Source organism: Palaemon carinicauda, chromosome 19, assembly GCF_036898095.1.
Source record: "Palaemon carinicauda isolate YSFRI2023 chromosome 19, ASM3689809v2, whole genome shotgun sequence".
NCBI lineage: Eukaryota > Metazoa > Arthropoda > Malacostraca > Decapoda > Palaemonidae > Palaemon > Palaemon carinicauda.
In genome coordinates this window covers 598,167-615,522 of record NC_090743.1, presented here as the reverse complement: position 1 = coordinate 615,522, position 17,356 = coordinate 598,167, and the positions used below count along the sequence as shown (strand labels likewise).

Below are 17,356 nucleotides of genomic sequence, written 5' to 3'. Positions count from 1 at the left end.
AATAATAATTATTGTCTGCTAAGCTAAAACCCTAGTAGGAAAAGCAGGATTCTCTAAGCCAAAGGGCTCCAACAGGGAATATAGGCCAGTGAGGAAAGGAAACTAGGAAAAGTAAAATATCTTAAGAACAGTAATAACATTACAATAAATAATTTATATATAAACTACAAAAATTCACAAAACATGAGGAAGAAAAATAAGATAGAATAATGTGCCCGAGTGTATCCTCAAGCAAGAGAACTCTTTAACCCAAGGCAGTGGAAGGCCATGGTACAGAAGCTATGGCACTATCCAAGACTAGAGAACAATGGTTTGATTTTGGGAGTGTCCTTCTCCTAGAAGAGCTGTCGAAAGCTTTTGCCTCTGAAGATACTAAAAAATCTAATGTTTTGAAGTAGTTGATTGAAGTAATGTTAGATTAAGTTTCAGACCCTTATGAATACATTTCGAAAGTAAGTTTGCTAATTGAAAGGGTAAACAAGCTTGGCATTAATGTAAACAATATACTTCAGTATTTTATATGGGTACTTTCCTGTTATTGCCTCACCACTAATTTCCTATATAACCTCAATACATATTTTTTTAGGTTGGGTTAGGTTAGGTTTCAATTCTATCCACCTACAGATTAAATAATTAAAATAACATAACCTAACCTAAAAAATAGTATTGGTTATATCAAAAATTAGTGGTGGGCCAATAACAGTTAAGTACCTTTATCTGGGAAGGTATGAACGATCAGTTCAAATTTCAGTTGATACAAATAACTAATCATGCTAAACCTTCATTAATTAATTAAAGGAAATTACTGAAAATTACTTTGGGTCTTGTAATAGTTTCCTTAGCAAGCGTAAATTTAAATTGAAGAATAAGTTTGCTTCTCCTAATGGTTTGGATAACAGTGATAAGGTGGCTAGTTTAGCTGTTGATGTTAAATATGATAAAAAAATAAAAGATTCAGGCTGTGTAGTATATGTACAAAAGAATTTGGTAAGGAAGCTACTCATCCTATTAATAAGTGTCCTTAATATGAAAGTTCTAGCTCTATGATAAAAATAAACTATTCAGACAGTGTAGTATATGTACAAAAGAATTTGGTAAGGAAGCTGCTCATCCTATTAATAAGTGTCCTCAATATGAAAGATGTAGCTCTAAGTTGAGAAATTAGGGAATATGGGGGCAGCCAAATGCTCAAACTTGAATCATGAGTGGATCTTGCAAATATTTTCGTTCTTGTTGCCGGTACTTTTGTGAATGACATATGTGATTTTTATGTGTTAAGGTCACTAGTCATAATGAATCTAACGATAATGTTGAAGCTAAATCTGGACCTTCAATTGGTAAGGTAAAGCCAAAATTTGTTCCCTCTAATGCTAAGTTTCTTAAAGATAAACCGGGAGTTTCTAGTAGCATGTTATCCATAAAAGAAGCCTTTCAGGGATTTTCTGATCTTGATTCGGTTTTGCCTACATTTACCATTTGAGGGTGGGTTAAAGGTCAGGTGTTTGAAGGATAGTAGCTGTCAATGTAACTTCATGTCTACCAATGTTTCTAATGAGCTTGGATTGAAAACGGTTAAGGATAGTGGCTGTCAATGTAACTTCCTTTCTACCAATGTTGTTAATTAACTTGGATTGAAAACGGTTAAGGATAGTGGCTGTCAATGTAACTTCATTTCTACCAATGTTGCTAATGAACTTGGATTGAAAACGGTCAAAGATAGTGGCTGCCAATGTAACTTAATTTCTACAAATGTTGCAAATGAACTTGCATTGAAAACGGTTAAGGATAGTGGCTGTCAATGTAACTTCATTTCTACCAATGTTGCTAATGAACTTGGATTGAAAACGGTCAAAGATAGTGGCTGTCAATGTAACTTAATTTCTACAAATGTTGCAAATGAACTTGCATTGAAAACGGTTAAGGATAGTGGCTGTCAATGTAACTTCATTTCTACCAATGTTGCTAATGAACTTGGATTAAAAACGGTTAAGGATAGTGGCTGTCAATGTAACTTCACTTCTACCAATGTTGCTAATGAACTTGGATTAAAAACGGTTAAGGATAGTGGCTGTCAATGTAACTTCACTTCTACCAATGTTGCTAATGAACTTGGATTAAAAACGGTTAAGGATAGTGGCTGTCAATGTAACTTCATTTCTACCAATGTTGTTAATTAACTTGCATTGAAAACGGTTAAGGATAGTGGCTGTCAATGTAACTTCATTTCTACCAATGTTGCTAATGAACTTGGATTGAAAACGGTTAAGGATAGTGGCTGTCAATGTAACTTCATTTCTACCAATGTTGCTATGAACTTGGATTGAAAACGGTCAAGAAAACTGGCTGTCAATGTAACTTCATTTCTATCAATGTTGCTAATGAGCTTGGATTAAGAACGGTTAAGGAGTGGGGCTGTCAATGTAACTTCATTTATACCAATGTTACTAATGAACTTGGATTGAAAACGGTCAGACAATATTTCCTTTTCCCTTGACTATTAATGGTATAAACACATCTCGACAATATACCACTCGATTAGTAGAAACAAAACTCAAATTCGGCAGCAATTTTATATCGATTGAAGCACTCTGTCTACCCTGCATTCATATAAATTTAAATCTCCCTCTTGTGGGTAAGGTTGTGGATGGATTTAAGGACAGAGGTTACATTTTGGCTGAGGAATTTCTAACCAATACTGATTAGGAGATTAGGGGCATAAGTTTTATATTGGGTACCAAATCCAGTTTTTGTCTTCCACAAAATGAACACTTGTTCGGTGCAGAAAGCCTATCGATGTATTCTCAAACTTCTGTGGAAGTATTGCTTCAAGGTAATTTAACACATAAGCTAAAGGATTTATCATATTTGCCTTAAAGGTTATTTAGGTTTAAGGGTCACTCATGAATGGCAGAGGCAAGGGACAGTGATATTGCCCTAGCAAGCAGGACAAAACCCTAGAGACTGACCCTGTATATGATCAGCGCCCAAGCCCCATCTCCACCTAAGCTAGGACCAAGGAGGACCAGGCAATGCCTGCTGATGACAAAACAGATATACCTATAGGCTCCCCCCAAACCAACCAACCTTAGTTCAGAAGGATGGTAAAGTTGCAGACACTAAAGGCACTAACCCAAACCAACCAACCTTAGCTCAGAAGGATGGTAAAGTTGCAGACACTAAAGGCACTAACTAGTCTGAGCTGGGCTCGAAACTCCATCTGGCAATCACCAGGCAGAGACGTTACCAATCAGGCCACAACAAGAATGTGAAAGAATATGTGGGACATTGTTTCAATGATGCAGTAAAAATGTTGGATAGCAATTTGCTTAAGGTTATGGGTGTCTCTGGCAACCCATTTCTTGCTTCGGACATGTTTATTGATGATGAACCTGTTCCCAGGGAATTTTGTATATTAGATGAAAAGGGTTAAATTGTGCATAATCAGCTTGAGAGAATCAATAAACCTATCCCAGGGAATTTTGTATATTAGATGACAAGGGTTAAATTGTGCATAATCGGCTTGAGAGAATTAATAAACCTGTCCTAGGGAATTTTGTATATTAGATGACAAGGGTTAAATTGTGCATAATCAGCTTAAGAGAATTAATAAACCTGTCCCAGGGAATTTTGTATATTAGATGACAAGGGTTAGATTGTGCATAATCAGCTTGAGAGAATCGATAAACCTGTCCCAGGGAATTTTGTATATTAGATGACAAGGGTGAAATTGTGCATAATAAGCTTGAGAGAATCGATAAACCTGTCCCAGGGAATTTTGTATATTAGATGACAAGGGTGAAATTGTGCATAATCAGTTTGAGAGAATCAATAAATCTGTCCCAGGGAATTTTGTATATTAGATGACAAGGGTTAAATTGTGCATAATCAGCTTGAGAGAATTAATAAACCTGTCCTAGGGAATTTTGTATATTAGATGACAAGGGTTAAATTGTGCATAATCAGCTTAAGAGAATCGATAAACCTGTCCCAGGGAATTTTGTATATTAGATGACAAGGGTGAAATTGTGCAAAATCAGTTTGAGAGAATCGATAAACCTGTCCCAGGGAATTTTGTATATTAGATGACAAGGGTGAAATTGTGCAAAATCAGTTTGAGAGAATCGATAAACCTGTCCCAGGGAATTTTGTATATTAGATGACAAGGGTTAAATTGTGCATAATCGGCATGAGAGAATTAATAAACCTGTCCTAGGGAATTTTGTATATTAGATGACAAGGGTTAGATTGTGCATAATCGGCTTGAGAGAATTAAAAAACCTGTCCCAGGGAATTTTGTATATTAGATGACAAGGGTTAAATTGTGCATAATCAGCTTGAGAGAATCGATAAACCTGTCCCAGGGAATTTTGTATATTGAATGACAAGGGTTACATTGTGCATAATCAGCTTGAGAGAATCGATAAACCTGTCCCAGGGAATTTTGTATATTAGATGACAAGGGTTAAATTATGCATAATCAGCTTGAGAGAATCAATAAACCTGTCCCAGGGAATTTTGTATATTAGATGACAAGGGTTAAATTATGCATAATCAGCTTGAGAGAATCAATAAACCGGTCCCAGGGAATTTTGTATATTAGATGACAAGGGTTAAATTATGCATAATCAGCTTGAGAGAATCAATAAACCGGTCCCAGGGAATTTTGTATATTAGATGACAAGGGTTAAATTGTGCATAATCAGCTTGAGAGAATCGATAAACCGGTCCCAGGGAATTTTGTATATTAGATGACAAGGGTGAAATTGTGCATAATCAGCTTGAGAGAATCGATAAACCTGTCCCAGGGAATTTTGTATATTAGATGACAAGGGTTAAATTATGCATAATCAGCTTGAGAGAATCAATAAACCTGTCCCAGGGAATTTTGTATATTAGATGACAAGGGTTAAATTATGCATAATCAGCTTGAGAGAATCAATAAACCGGTCCCAGGGAATTTTGTATATTAGATGACAAGGGTTAAATTATGCATAATCAGCTTGAGAGAATCAATAAACCGGTCCCAGGGAATTTTGTATATTAGATGACAAGGGTTAAATTATGCATAATCAGCTTGAGAGAATCAATAAACCGGCCCCAGGGAATTTTGTATATTAGATGACAAGGGTTAAATTATGCATAATCAGCTTGAGAGAATCAATAAACCGGTCCCAGGGAATTTTGTATATTAGATGACAAGGGTTAAATTATGCATAATCAGCTTGAGAGAACCGATAAACCTGTCCCAGGGAATTTTGTATATTAGATGACAAGGGTGAAGTTGTGCATAATCAGCTTGCACAGGGAATTTTGTATATTAGATGACAAGGGTTTAATTGTGCATAATCCGCTTGAGAGAATCAATAAACCTGTCCCAGGGAATTTTGTATATTAGATGACAAGGGTGAAATTGTGCATAATCCGCTTGAGAGAATCAATAAACCTGTCCCAGGGAATTTTGTATATTAGATGACAAGGGTGAAATTGTGCATAATCCGCTTGAGAGAATCAATAAACCTGTCCCAGGGAATTTTGTATATTAGATGACAAGGGTGAAATTGTGCATAATCCGCTTGAGAGAATCAATAAACCTGTCCCAGGGAATTTTGTATATTAGATGACAAGGGTGAAATTGTGCATAATCCGCTTGAGAGAATCAATAAACCTGTCCCAGGGAATTTTGTATATTAGATGACAAGGGTGAAATTGTGCATAATCCGCTTGAGAGAATCTATAAACCTGTCCCAAGGAATTTTGTTTATTAGATGAAAAGGGTGAAATTGTGCATAATCAGCTTGAGAGAATCAATAAACCTGTCCCAGGGAATTTTGTATATTAGATGACAAGGGTTAAATTATTCATAATCAGCTTGAGAGAATTAATAAACCTATCCCAGGGAATTTTGTATATTAGATGACAAGGGTGAAATTGTGCATAATCAGCTTGAGAGAGCTGCTAACTGCGTTCTGAATGATAATTATTACAGGTACATAGGTTTGGAAGATGGTAAGCCTGAAGAAAGTGTGAAATTAATATTAAACTTATTAAATATGCTCTTGAAAATATGAAAAGAAGATGGACGCATCATCGTTCCACAGCTATAGAATTTCAAAGTTGTACATCTGTGAGGAACTGATTATGAACTTGCTAGGATAATCTTGAAATCAAATCTAAGAACTTTTGAATAAGCTTTCACACTTAGCTATCATGGATCAAAGTTTCAATCTTTAAATCTAATCTAAGAACTTTTGAATAATCCTACACACTTAGCTCTTATGGACCAAGTTTCAAAGAGCAAGAATCGGCAGGTATAATTGAACGTATTGATAATCTTGATCAATCCTTGACAGAGCATCCTAAGCATGGCTTTTTACCTCACATTGGTATATTTAAATTGGACAGGGATACCACTAAAGGCAGAGTAGTTTATGTTTCTAATCTTTGTCAGACGGATCCTAGCAAAGAAATTACAGTATGTCAAAATCAGGCCATATATCCTGGACCGACATTGAACCAAAAAATTGCCTCTGCTCTATTAAATATTTGTTTTTGTTCGCATCTTCTCTGTTTTGATATTACTACTATTATTATCATTACTAGCCAAGCTACAACCCTAGTTGGAAAATAAAGATGCTATAAGCCCAAGGGCTCCAACAGGGAAAAATAGTCCAGTGAGGAAAGGAAATAAGGAAATAAATAAATGAGAACAAATTAACAATAAATCATTCTAAAAACCGTAACAACGTCAAAACAGATGTCATATATAAAATATTCAGACTTATGTCAGCCTGTCCAACATAAAAACATTTGCTGCAATTTTGAACTTCTTAAGTTCTATTAATTTAACTACCTGATTAGGAAGATGATTCCACAAGTTGGTCACAGAAGAAATAAAACTTCTAGATGAAATAAAACTTCTAGAACACTGTGTAGTATTGAGCCTCATGATGGAGAAGGCCTGGCTATTAAAACTGATATGAAAGACATTCAATAACCTTTCTTGATGGAGTAGATAGTAATAGACTATTGTATTTGTGGTTCAGAAATTATGAAAAGAATGATTTTACCATGGTATGATATTATCATTATTACTTGCTAAATTACAACCCTAGTTTGAAAAGCAGGATGCTATAAGCCACAGGGCTCCAACAGGGAAAATAGCCCAGTGAGGAAAGGAAACAGGAAAAATTTTATATTTCAAGAAAAGTAGCATTAAAATACATATATTCTATATAAACTATAAAAACTTTAATAAAACAAGTGGAAGAGAAATAAGACACAATAGTGTGCCCGAGTGTACCCTCGAACAAGAGAACTCTAACCCAAGACAGTGGGATACCGAAATATGAAACTTATAGAGTTTTGGCCTAAGGTGTAGCCCTGTTCTATTACTCCTAGCCCTTTCTACGATATTTTTTAATGGAAGTGGAACACGACAGTGTTCGTCTGGTAGAACTTGAGAAACTTATCTGCTTTGTTTCATGGATAATTGTGCAGTGGCCTTTTGACTGTTCTAAGTATCTTGAATGGGCATATTTACAATTAAACTATAAACTTGGCCCCTACAGGTTCAAGTTACAGCAGTTTGTCACTAAGGATTTACCCTTGCAGAAGTCAATTGATGTCAAATACAGTATTTCTACGAATCTAGTAGTAAAGTTACTTGGTCTATGTTGGAATCAAGAATTTAGTCGAATCAGTAATATTATACAATTTATTCTATATAGTTTCATCATGCATAATTTTTCCCTCCAATCGCTTAGCTTTCCATGATAGCCATAGCTCCTCCGAAGAGGTGAGAAGCCTCCATGAACTTGAAATTCATTTATGTGAAAAAAATATAACGAGACAAATGACCGTAAGAATTTTTGATAACTAATTCCTATTGGGTAATCGTGAACTAAATTCTGCTTTCAATCGAAAATTAAGATTAATGATAATCCATTATTCGATTCAACTGTCCAAAAGCAAACAATTTAATTTACCAATTGATTGAACTTATTAACTAAATTCTACTTTCAATCGAAAATTACGATTGATAATCCATTATTCGATTAAACTGACCATAAACAAATAATTTAATTCACAAATTGACTGAACTTCAAATTAACATGTCACCAATCCATTATTCGATTCAACTGTTCATAAACAAACTATTTATTTTGCCAATTGACTGAACTCCAAATTAACAACATGTCACCTTGGCATTTTGACAATAACCAAAGGTTTGACAAAGAGGCCCATTAGTCTGTACATACACCGTGACTGAAGACTCTTTTTAACTATTTGTTTTGCCTAATGGCTGACAGGAAACAAATACTGGCCATTAGAATTCAATCCTACTGTTGCAACACTACAGGAATAAAATAATTTTTTAAACGTAATTTCTTCTTAATCACTTCTGGAGATTTCTGTCTTTAATACTTTAGAAATTTAATTTCCTCTTGATCACTTCTTTGGGAAATTTCTGTCTTTATTTAATACTTTTGAAACTTAATTTCCTCTTAATCACTTTTTCAGGAGATTTCTGTCTTTATTTGATACTTTTGAAACTTAATTTTCTCTTAATCACTTCTTCTGGAGATTTCTGTCTTTATTTAATACTTTTGAAATTTAATTTCCTCTTAATCACTTCTTCTGGGGATTTATGTATTTTATTTAATACTTTTGAAACTTAATTTCCTCTTAATCACTTCTTCTGGAGATTTCTGTCTTTATTTAATACTTTTGAAACTTTATTTCCTCTTAATCACTTCTTCGGGAGATTTCTGTCTTTTATTTAATACTTTTGAAACTTTATTTCCTCTTAATCACTTCGGGAGATTTCTGTCTTTATTTAATACTTTTGAAACTTGATTTCCTCTTAATCACTTCTTCGGGGGATTTGTGTCTTTATTTAATACTTTTGAAACTTTATTTCCTCTTAATCACTTCGGGAGATTTCTGTCTTTTATTTAATACTTTTGAAACTTAGAAATTCACTTCGGGAGATTTCTGTCTTTTATTTAATACTTTTGAAACTTAATTTCCTCTTAATCACTTCTTCGGGAGATTTCTGTCTTTTATTTTATACTTTTAATACTTAATTTCCTCTTAATCACTTCTGGAGATTTCTGTCTTTATTTAATACTTTTGAAACTTAATTTCCTCTTAATCACTTCTTTGGGAGATTTGTCTTTATTTAATACTTTTGAAACTTAATTTCCTCTTAATCACTTCTTTGGGAGATTTGTCTTTATTTAATACTTTTGAAACTTAATTTCCTCTTAATCACTTCTTTGGGAGATTTGTCTTTATTTAATACTTTTGAAACTTAAATTCCTCTTAATCACTTCTTTGGGAGATTTGTCTTTATTTAATACTTTTGAAACTTAATTTCCTCTTAATCACTTCTGGAGATTTCTGTCTTTATTTAATACTTTTGAAACTTAATTTCCTCTTAATCACTTCTTCGGGAGATTTCTGTCTTTATTTAATACTTTTGAAACTTAATTTCCTCTTAATCACTTCTTTGGGAGATTTGTCTTTATTTAATACTTTTGAAACTTAAATTCCTCTTAATCACTTCGGGAGATTTCTGTCTTTTATTTAATACTTTTGAAACTTAATTTCCTCTTAATCACTTCTTCGGGAGATTTCTGTCTTTATTTAATACTTTTGAAACTTAATTTCCTCTTAATCATTTCTTCGGGAGACTTCTGTCTTTATTTAATACTTCTGAAACTTTATTTCCTCTTAATCACTTCTTTGAGTGATTTCTGTCTTTAATACTTTTGAAACTTAATTTCCTCTTAATCACTACTTCGGGTGATTTCTGTCTTTAATACTTTTGAAATTCAATTTCCTCTTAATCACTTCTCCGGGAGATTTCTGTCTTTAATACTTTTGAAATTTAATTTCCTCTTAATCACTTCTTCGGGAGATTTCTATCTTTATTTGATACTTTTGAAACTTTATTTCCTCTTAATCACTTCTTTGAGTGATTTCTGTCTTTAATACTTTTGAAACTTAATTTCCTCTTAATCACTACTTCGGGTGATTTCTGTCTTTAATACTTTTGAAATTCAATTTCCTCTTAATCACTTCTCCGGGAGATTTCTGTCTTTAATACTTTTGAAATTTAATTTCCTCCTAATCACTTCTTCGGGAGATTTCTATCTTTATTTGATACTTTTGAAACTTAATTTCCTCTTAATCACTTCTCCGGGAGATTTCTGTCTTTAATACTTTTGAAATTTAATTTCCTCTTAATCACTTCTGGAGATTTCTGTCTTTATCTAATACTTTTGAAACTTAATTTCCTCTTAATCACTTTTTCGGGAGATTTCTGTCTTTATTTAATACTTTTGAAACTTGAGATCCTCTTAATCACTTCTTCGGGAGATTTCTGTGTTTAATACTTTTGAAACTTAATTTCCTCTTAATCACTTCTTCGGGAGACTTCTGTCTTTAATTAATACTTTTGAAAGTTAGTTTCCTCTTAATCACTTCTTCGGGAGATTTCTGTCTTTCATTTAATACTTTTGAAACTTAATTTCCTCTTAATCACTTCTTCAGGAGATTTCTGTCTTTATTTAATACCTTTGAAACTTAATTTCCTCTTAATCACTTCTGGAGACTTCTGTCTTTTATTTAATACTTTTGAAGCTGTATTTCCTCTTAATCACTTCTTCGGGAGATTTCTGTCTTTATTTAATACTTTTGAAACTTAATTTTCTCTTAATCACTTCTTCTGGAGATTTCTGTCTTTATTTAATAATTTTGTAAACTTAATTTCCTCTTAATCACTTCTTCGGGAGATTTCTGTCTTTAATACTTTTGAAATTTAATTTCCTCTTAATCACTTCTTCGGGAGATTTCTGTCTTTTATTTAATACTTTTGAAACAATTTCCTCTTATTCACATCTTCGGGAGATTTCTGTCTTTAATACTTTTGAAATTTAATTTCCTCTTAATCACTTCTTCGGGAGATTTCTGTCTTTAATACTTTTGAGATTTAATTTCCTCTTAATCACTTTTTCGGGAGATTTGTTTTTATTTAATACTTTTGAAACTTAATTTCCTCTTAATCACTTCTTCTGGAGATTTCTGTCTTTAATACTTATGAAATTTAATTTCCTCTTAATCACTTCTTCGGGAGATTTCTGTCTTTATTTAATACTTTTGAAACTTAATTTCCTCTTGATCACTTCTTCGGGAGATTTCTGTCTTTATTTAATACTTTTGAAACTTAATTTCCTCTTATCACTTCTTCGGGAGATTTCTGTCATTATTTAATACTTTTGAAACTTAATTTCCTTTTAATCACTTCTTCGGGAAACTTCTGTCTTTATTTAATACTTTTGCAATTTAATTTCCTCTTAATTACTTCTTCGGGAGATTTCTGTCTTTATTTAATACTTTTGAAACTTAATTTCCTCTTAATCACTTCTGGAGATTTCTGTCTTTATTTAATACTTTTGAAACTTAATTTCCTCTTAATCACTTCTTCGGGAGGTTTCTGTCTTTATTTAATACTTTTGCAATTTAATTTCCTCTTAATTACTTCTTCGGGAGATTTCTGTCTTTATTTAATACTTTTGAAACTTAATTTCCTCTTAATCACTTCTGGAGATTTCTGTCTTTATTTAATACTTTTGAAACTTGATTTCCTCTCAATCACTTCGGGAGATTTCTCTTTTTATTTAATACTTTTGAAACAGTGTTCACTGGCTCTGGTGTTTCAATCTGTCTAAGATTAACGATAGTATTCGAAACATCTTTCCATCTGAATTTCGTCGTCGTTATTAAAGAAAATATTTGATCAAATATTTCACTAATGGTAATCAAAACGATCTGGATTTTAATATATTTTCTTTCAACATCAATATTGTGTGAAGTGGAAAACCTTCCATAAGGATATTTGAAACCTAAAAATATCGCATGCATACATGAACATCTTTCAACATCAATATTGTTTGAAGTGGAATACCTTCCATAAGGATATTTGAAACCTAAAAATATCGCATGCATACATGAACACCTAGCAACATCAATATTGTTTGAAGTGGAATACCTTCCATAAGGATATTTAAAACCTTTGTAGAAAATATCACTTACATACATACATGAACATTTAAGAAGGTATATGTACATATGCATATATTTTTATCATAAAAAAAATAAGTCTGTAGAAATAAAGATAACAAAATCACATAAACGAAATTTTCACTTAAAAATTCCACTAAACGAAGACCATTGGAAGCACATTTTCCAGATGCTTTCATAACGTTCATGAATGGAAACTTGAATGAAAGTGTTCTACTACACACAACCACAAGTACTCATCATTCCATTGAGAAAAACTAAGATCCGAAAGACCCGGTGGCATTTTACTCCGCACTTCTTTTTTTGTGGGGTGGATTCCCACACATTAAAAGGATTTCCACTTCGTTATAATCTAAGGAAATTTTTATTGTTTTGTTAAAAAAGAAAATTTTATTTTATCAAAGCATTATGTATGTAACTATCTTTAATTAATGTATGTATGTATATGTATGTATGTGTATATATATATATATATATATATATATATATATATATATATATATATATATATATATATATATATATATATATATTATCTTAGCTTTTAATTAATACTCTCCTTCATAATCTCCTACTTCACGCTTTATAGTCCTCAACCATTCAGGCCTGGGTCTTCCAACTCTTCTAGTGCCTTGTGGATCCCAGCTAAACGTTTGGTGCACTAATCTCTCATGGGGAGTGTGAAGAGCTTGCCCAAACCCTCTCCATCTACCCCTCATCATGATATATCCACATAGGGCACTCGAGTAATATCTCTTAGTTTCATTTCTAATCCTGTCCTGCCATTTAACTCCCAATATCCTTTGAAGGCCTTGTTCTCAAATCTACTAAATTTATTGGAGATTGTTTTATTGTCAAACCATGACTCTTGTCCATAGAGTAACACCGTTCTCGCTAAACTGATATAGTCCGATTATTTATATTTAATTTCTGGTGATTTGATTTCCAGGTTTTAATTAACCTAGCCATTGTGTGATTGGCTTTGTTCAGTCTTTCATTAAACTCTAATTGTAAAGACCCTGTATTAGAGATCACATTTATTAAATACTTTAATGAGTCTACCTCATTAATCCTTTCTCCTTCCAATGATATTTCATCTTCCGTTGCATACCGTTCTCTCTCTCTCTCTCTCTCTCTCTCTCTCTCTCTCTCTCTCTCTCTCTCTATATATATATATATATATATATATATGATATATATATATATATATATAATATATATATAATATATATATAATATATATATAATATATATATAATATATATATGCATATATATATAATATATATATATATGATTATACATATATTATTTTTATTTATTTATTCATAATTTATACTAAACAGAAAAGCCTAGTAACATGTAATATCCTTTGTCATGAACGAAATTCGGGATATGCGTGGCATCATTAGTGTTAATGATATGGAAACTGTATTTTATCATATTTGATTACTTACGGAGGTAAATAATTCCGATTCTAATTACACGTTATACGTCATTGAACTCTTTATCCAAAAAGTTTAAATTATTCCATATATACGCGGCTAATTTTTTGTTTCATATATATATATATATATATATATATATATATATAAAACATAATATAATATATATATATTATGTATATAATTATACATATAATTATATATATGATTATATATGTATATATATTATATATATATATGTATATATATTGTGTATATATGTATACGTATAATTACATATATTTAATTATTATATATATATATATATATATATATACACTGTGTGTATATATATATATATATATATACATATATATACCCCTATTTATAAAGCAAATTGCAATATAGATTGATTAGAAAGAAAAGTCCTTTTTTTCTTTTCTTTTTTTAAGAATATCCGAACTAATTATTTTCGTCGAATCCATGTCAAACGGAATTAATGTCTTTTTACACGTAATTCATGACATGTTGGGTTCCATTATTGGCAAATTACAATTATTCTAAATTTTATATAAACTGTGTATGTTAAACTTCGCAAAAATAACAACTCGAGTAAGCTAGGGTAAATTTATATTTAGAACAAACTATATCTTTCTGAAAATGACCTCTTTAAAAGTATTTTATTATTGTAATGGATAAGTTTTGACTTAATGATTCACTCTTTTATTATGTGGAAACTATATTAGCAAGATAATACCTTGAAACGGTTCTTGTAAATAAACCCATTTTATAAATTTCAGATATAAAAAGAAAACTATTTTGAGAAGGGATAATATTCTTGAATGTATTTTGATTAGAATAAACGCGAGAATTTAAAAGATTTTGCAAAATGAATGCTTTAATTAATAAAAGTAATTAAGGGAAACTTTTTATTGAAGGAATATTCGGAAAAAATTTCAAGGAATACAATAGATGTATCATATACCCAAGATGTTATTAAAAAAAAGGAAAAAAAAATCTATAAAAGATATAGATTTCCGAGAAATATTCTGGGTAAATTTTGAACAATAAGTGAACAACTGAACAATAAGAAATATTGATAATGTAATAATGAAAATAATTTCACACTGATTAGCTTGTGGTGGTTTTAGAGATAGATTGTGAAGTTTTCAGTTGAGTAAAAGCTTCATAGTTTTGTAAACGAAGAAAGAGGTTCGATATAAATGAATGTCTTCTAAGGTGCAAATAAGGAAAATTAATCTTGTTTAAGCATAATTTATAAGTTGCTAAAAAAATTTTTTTTTTAGTAATATGTAGTATGTATACATGTGTGTATATATATATATATATATATATATATATTTATAAATGGTATATATAATATATATCAATATAATGTATGTATACATTTATATATATATATGGATGTGTATATATGTGTATGTATTTGTATATATATATATATATATATACATATACATATACATATATATATATATATATATACATATAGATATATATATATATATATATACATATACATATAGATATATATATATATATATATATCATATAGATATATATATATATATCATACATAATATATATATATATATATATGTAGGTATATTTATATATATATATGTGTGATATATATATATGTATAAATATGTACAAATATGTACATATACATATATGTGTATATATATACATATAAATATGTATACATATTACATATATATGTATATGTATACATATATGTATATATATGCATATATATACACACTATACACATACATGTGTGTAAATGTGTATGTATATATATAAATAGAAATATATATATATATATATATATATACACACATTTACATACATATGCATATACATATGTACATTACTAATATATATATATATATGTATATATATACATACATATATATATATGTATATATATATATATATATATAAGTAATGTACATATGTATATGTATATATATAAATTATATATATATATTATGTGTGTGTGTGTGTAAAATGTGTGTATGTATGTATGTATATATACATACCTATATATATAAATACGTATACATATATGTGTGTATATATATATATGTATATATATATATGTATGCATACATATATGTATATATAAGTATTCATTCATATATATGTATATATACGTATACATACATATATATGTATATATATACCTATACATACGTATACATACATGTGTATATATACGTATACATACAAATATGTATGTGTATGTATATATACATATGCATACATGCATATGTATGTGTATGTATATATACATATGCATAGATAGATAGATAGATAGATAGATAGATAGATATAAAACTGGTCAAAATTGGGAAGAAATATGGAGTACTGATGTTTTTTTCAATTGGTAAAAAAATCGAATTCTGCAAAGTAAAATAATAGACCCTGGGGTTAAGTAAATTTTTTGCGATTCCGGAATTTACATAAAAAAAATAAGTTGCATATCCACTAAGAACTGATTATATTTACATGAAGTAATATTTTTTTATTACATTAATAAATTACAGTATCTCTTAAAAACAAAGTGGTAATATATGGTGGAAATTATGCATTCATGAAAGTTTATAAAATAAGTAATATTCTCGTGAACTCATTGAAATATTTCCATACACATTCATACATACCTTTATTCCTATAAAGGATAATTGGTTCCTTGGATAAATCCTATATTATGGTGATAGAAGCCCTTTTCCTGAAGACTCGTGATAGAATCCTAAAAATAAAACTGGAGCGAAAACAAATAAATGGAAAAATCCTCAAATTCGATACTGTTTTTAATATTTCATATAAATTGACATGAAAAATAGGGTATTTTTTCTTCTCGGATATTCACTCACTATGGTTTTGGCCTTTTCAATCATCCAAAATATTATATATAATTTTCTATATAATTTAGGAGACTTTTATTTCATATTAATTCATCTATGCTAAATCTCACTAAAGATTTTTCACAACTGCGAATACACAATAGCGCTCTTCATAAGTAATTAATCAATGTAATGGTGCCAACGATCAGCTGGAATAAGTACATCGTATTGGCGATGCGTAATTAGGGGATAATTATCATTATATCCATTAAATTACGTTGGCAATGGCGAGATAAGAGGCTGCGACTCCAGGGGGAAAAGAGCGACGCTAGCTGGCGTCTATGGAACCACTGTTGGCGGAATACTGACGAGAAGAAGAAGAGGGAACCGCATCCCGGAGCTCTCCTCCTATTCCAGAACTAACCCCCTACCCCCCCCCCCTTCTCCTACAACCTCTCTTTTCTCTCTTCCTCTCTCTCAACCCCCGCTCTCCCTCACTCTCCCTCACTCTCTCTCACCTGAGCCCTCATTCCACAATTGCCTCTCTGCGCATAAGCTGCAAGCATTACGTAGATTATTGATGTCGAATTATTGGCGAACGGTTAAGGTGCTTGCTTAGATGAGCTGTAAATATCCCGATGATGAATGCGACTCCACAAAAGAAGTCGGAGGAAAAAAGAGAGGTGATGTATCAAAGGGGTATTTGATTAAAGAGGCATAGTCCTTGACGGGTGGTATCCATCGCTTCAGTCAAACTAACAAGCATTGTTGTGTATTGATCAAACACTGCCGACATGGACGGAAATGTACTCAATATGTACACGTAACATAAACATATATTATTATTATTGTTTTTATTATTGTTATTGTTATTGGTATACTTGCTGAACTACAACCCTGGTTGGAGAAACAGCGTGCTATAAGCACAAGGGGAACAATAGGGAAAATATCCCAGTGAGGAAAGGAAATGAGG

At 31.1% G+C, this 17,356-nt stretch overlaps 1 pseudogene; it reads right to left on the bottom strand.

Moving 5' to 3' along the window:
• The window catches only part of LOC137658086 (uncharacterized), a 57,649-nt pseudogene extending 41,260 nt beyond the window's left edge, over positions 1 to 16,389 (bottom strand).
• Between the last annotated feature and the right edge of the window lie 967 nt (positions 16,390 to 17,356).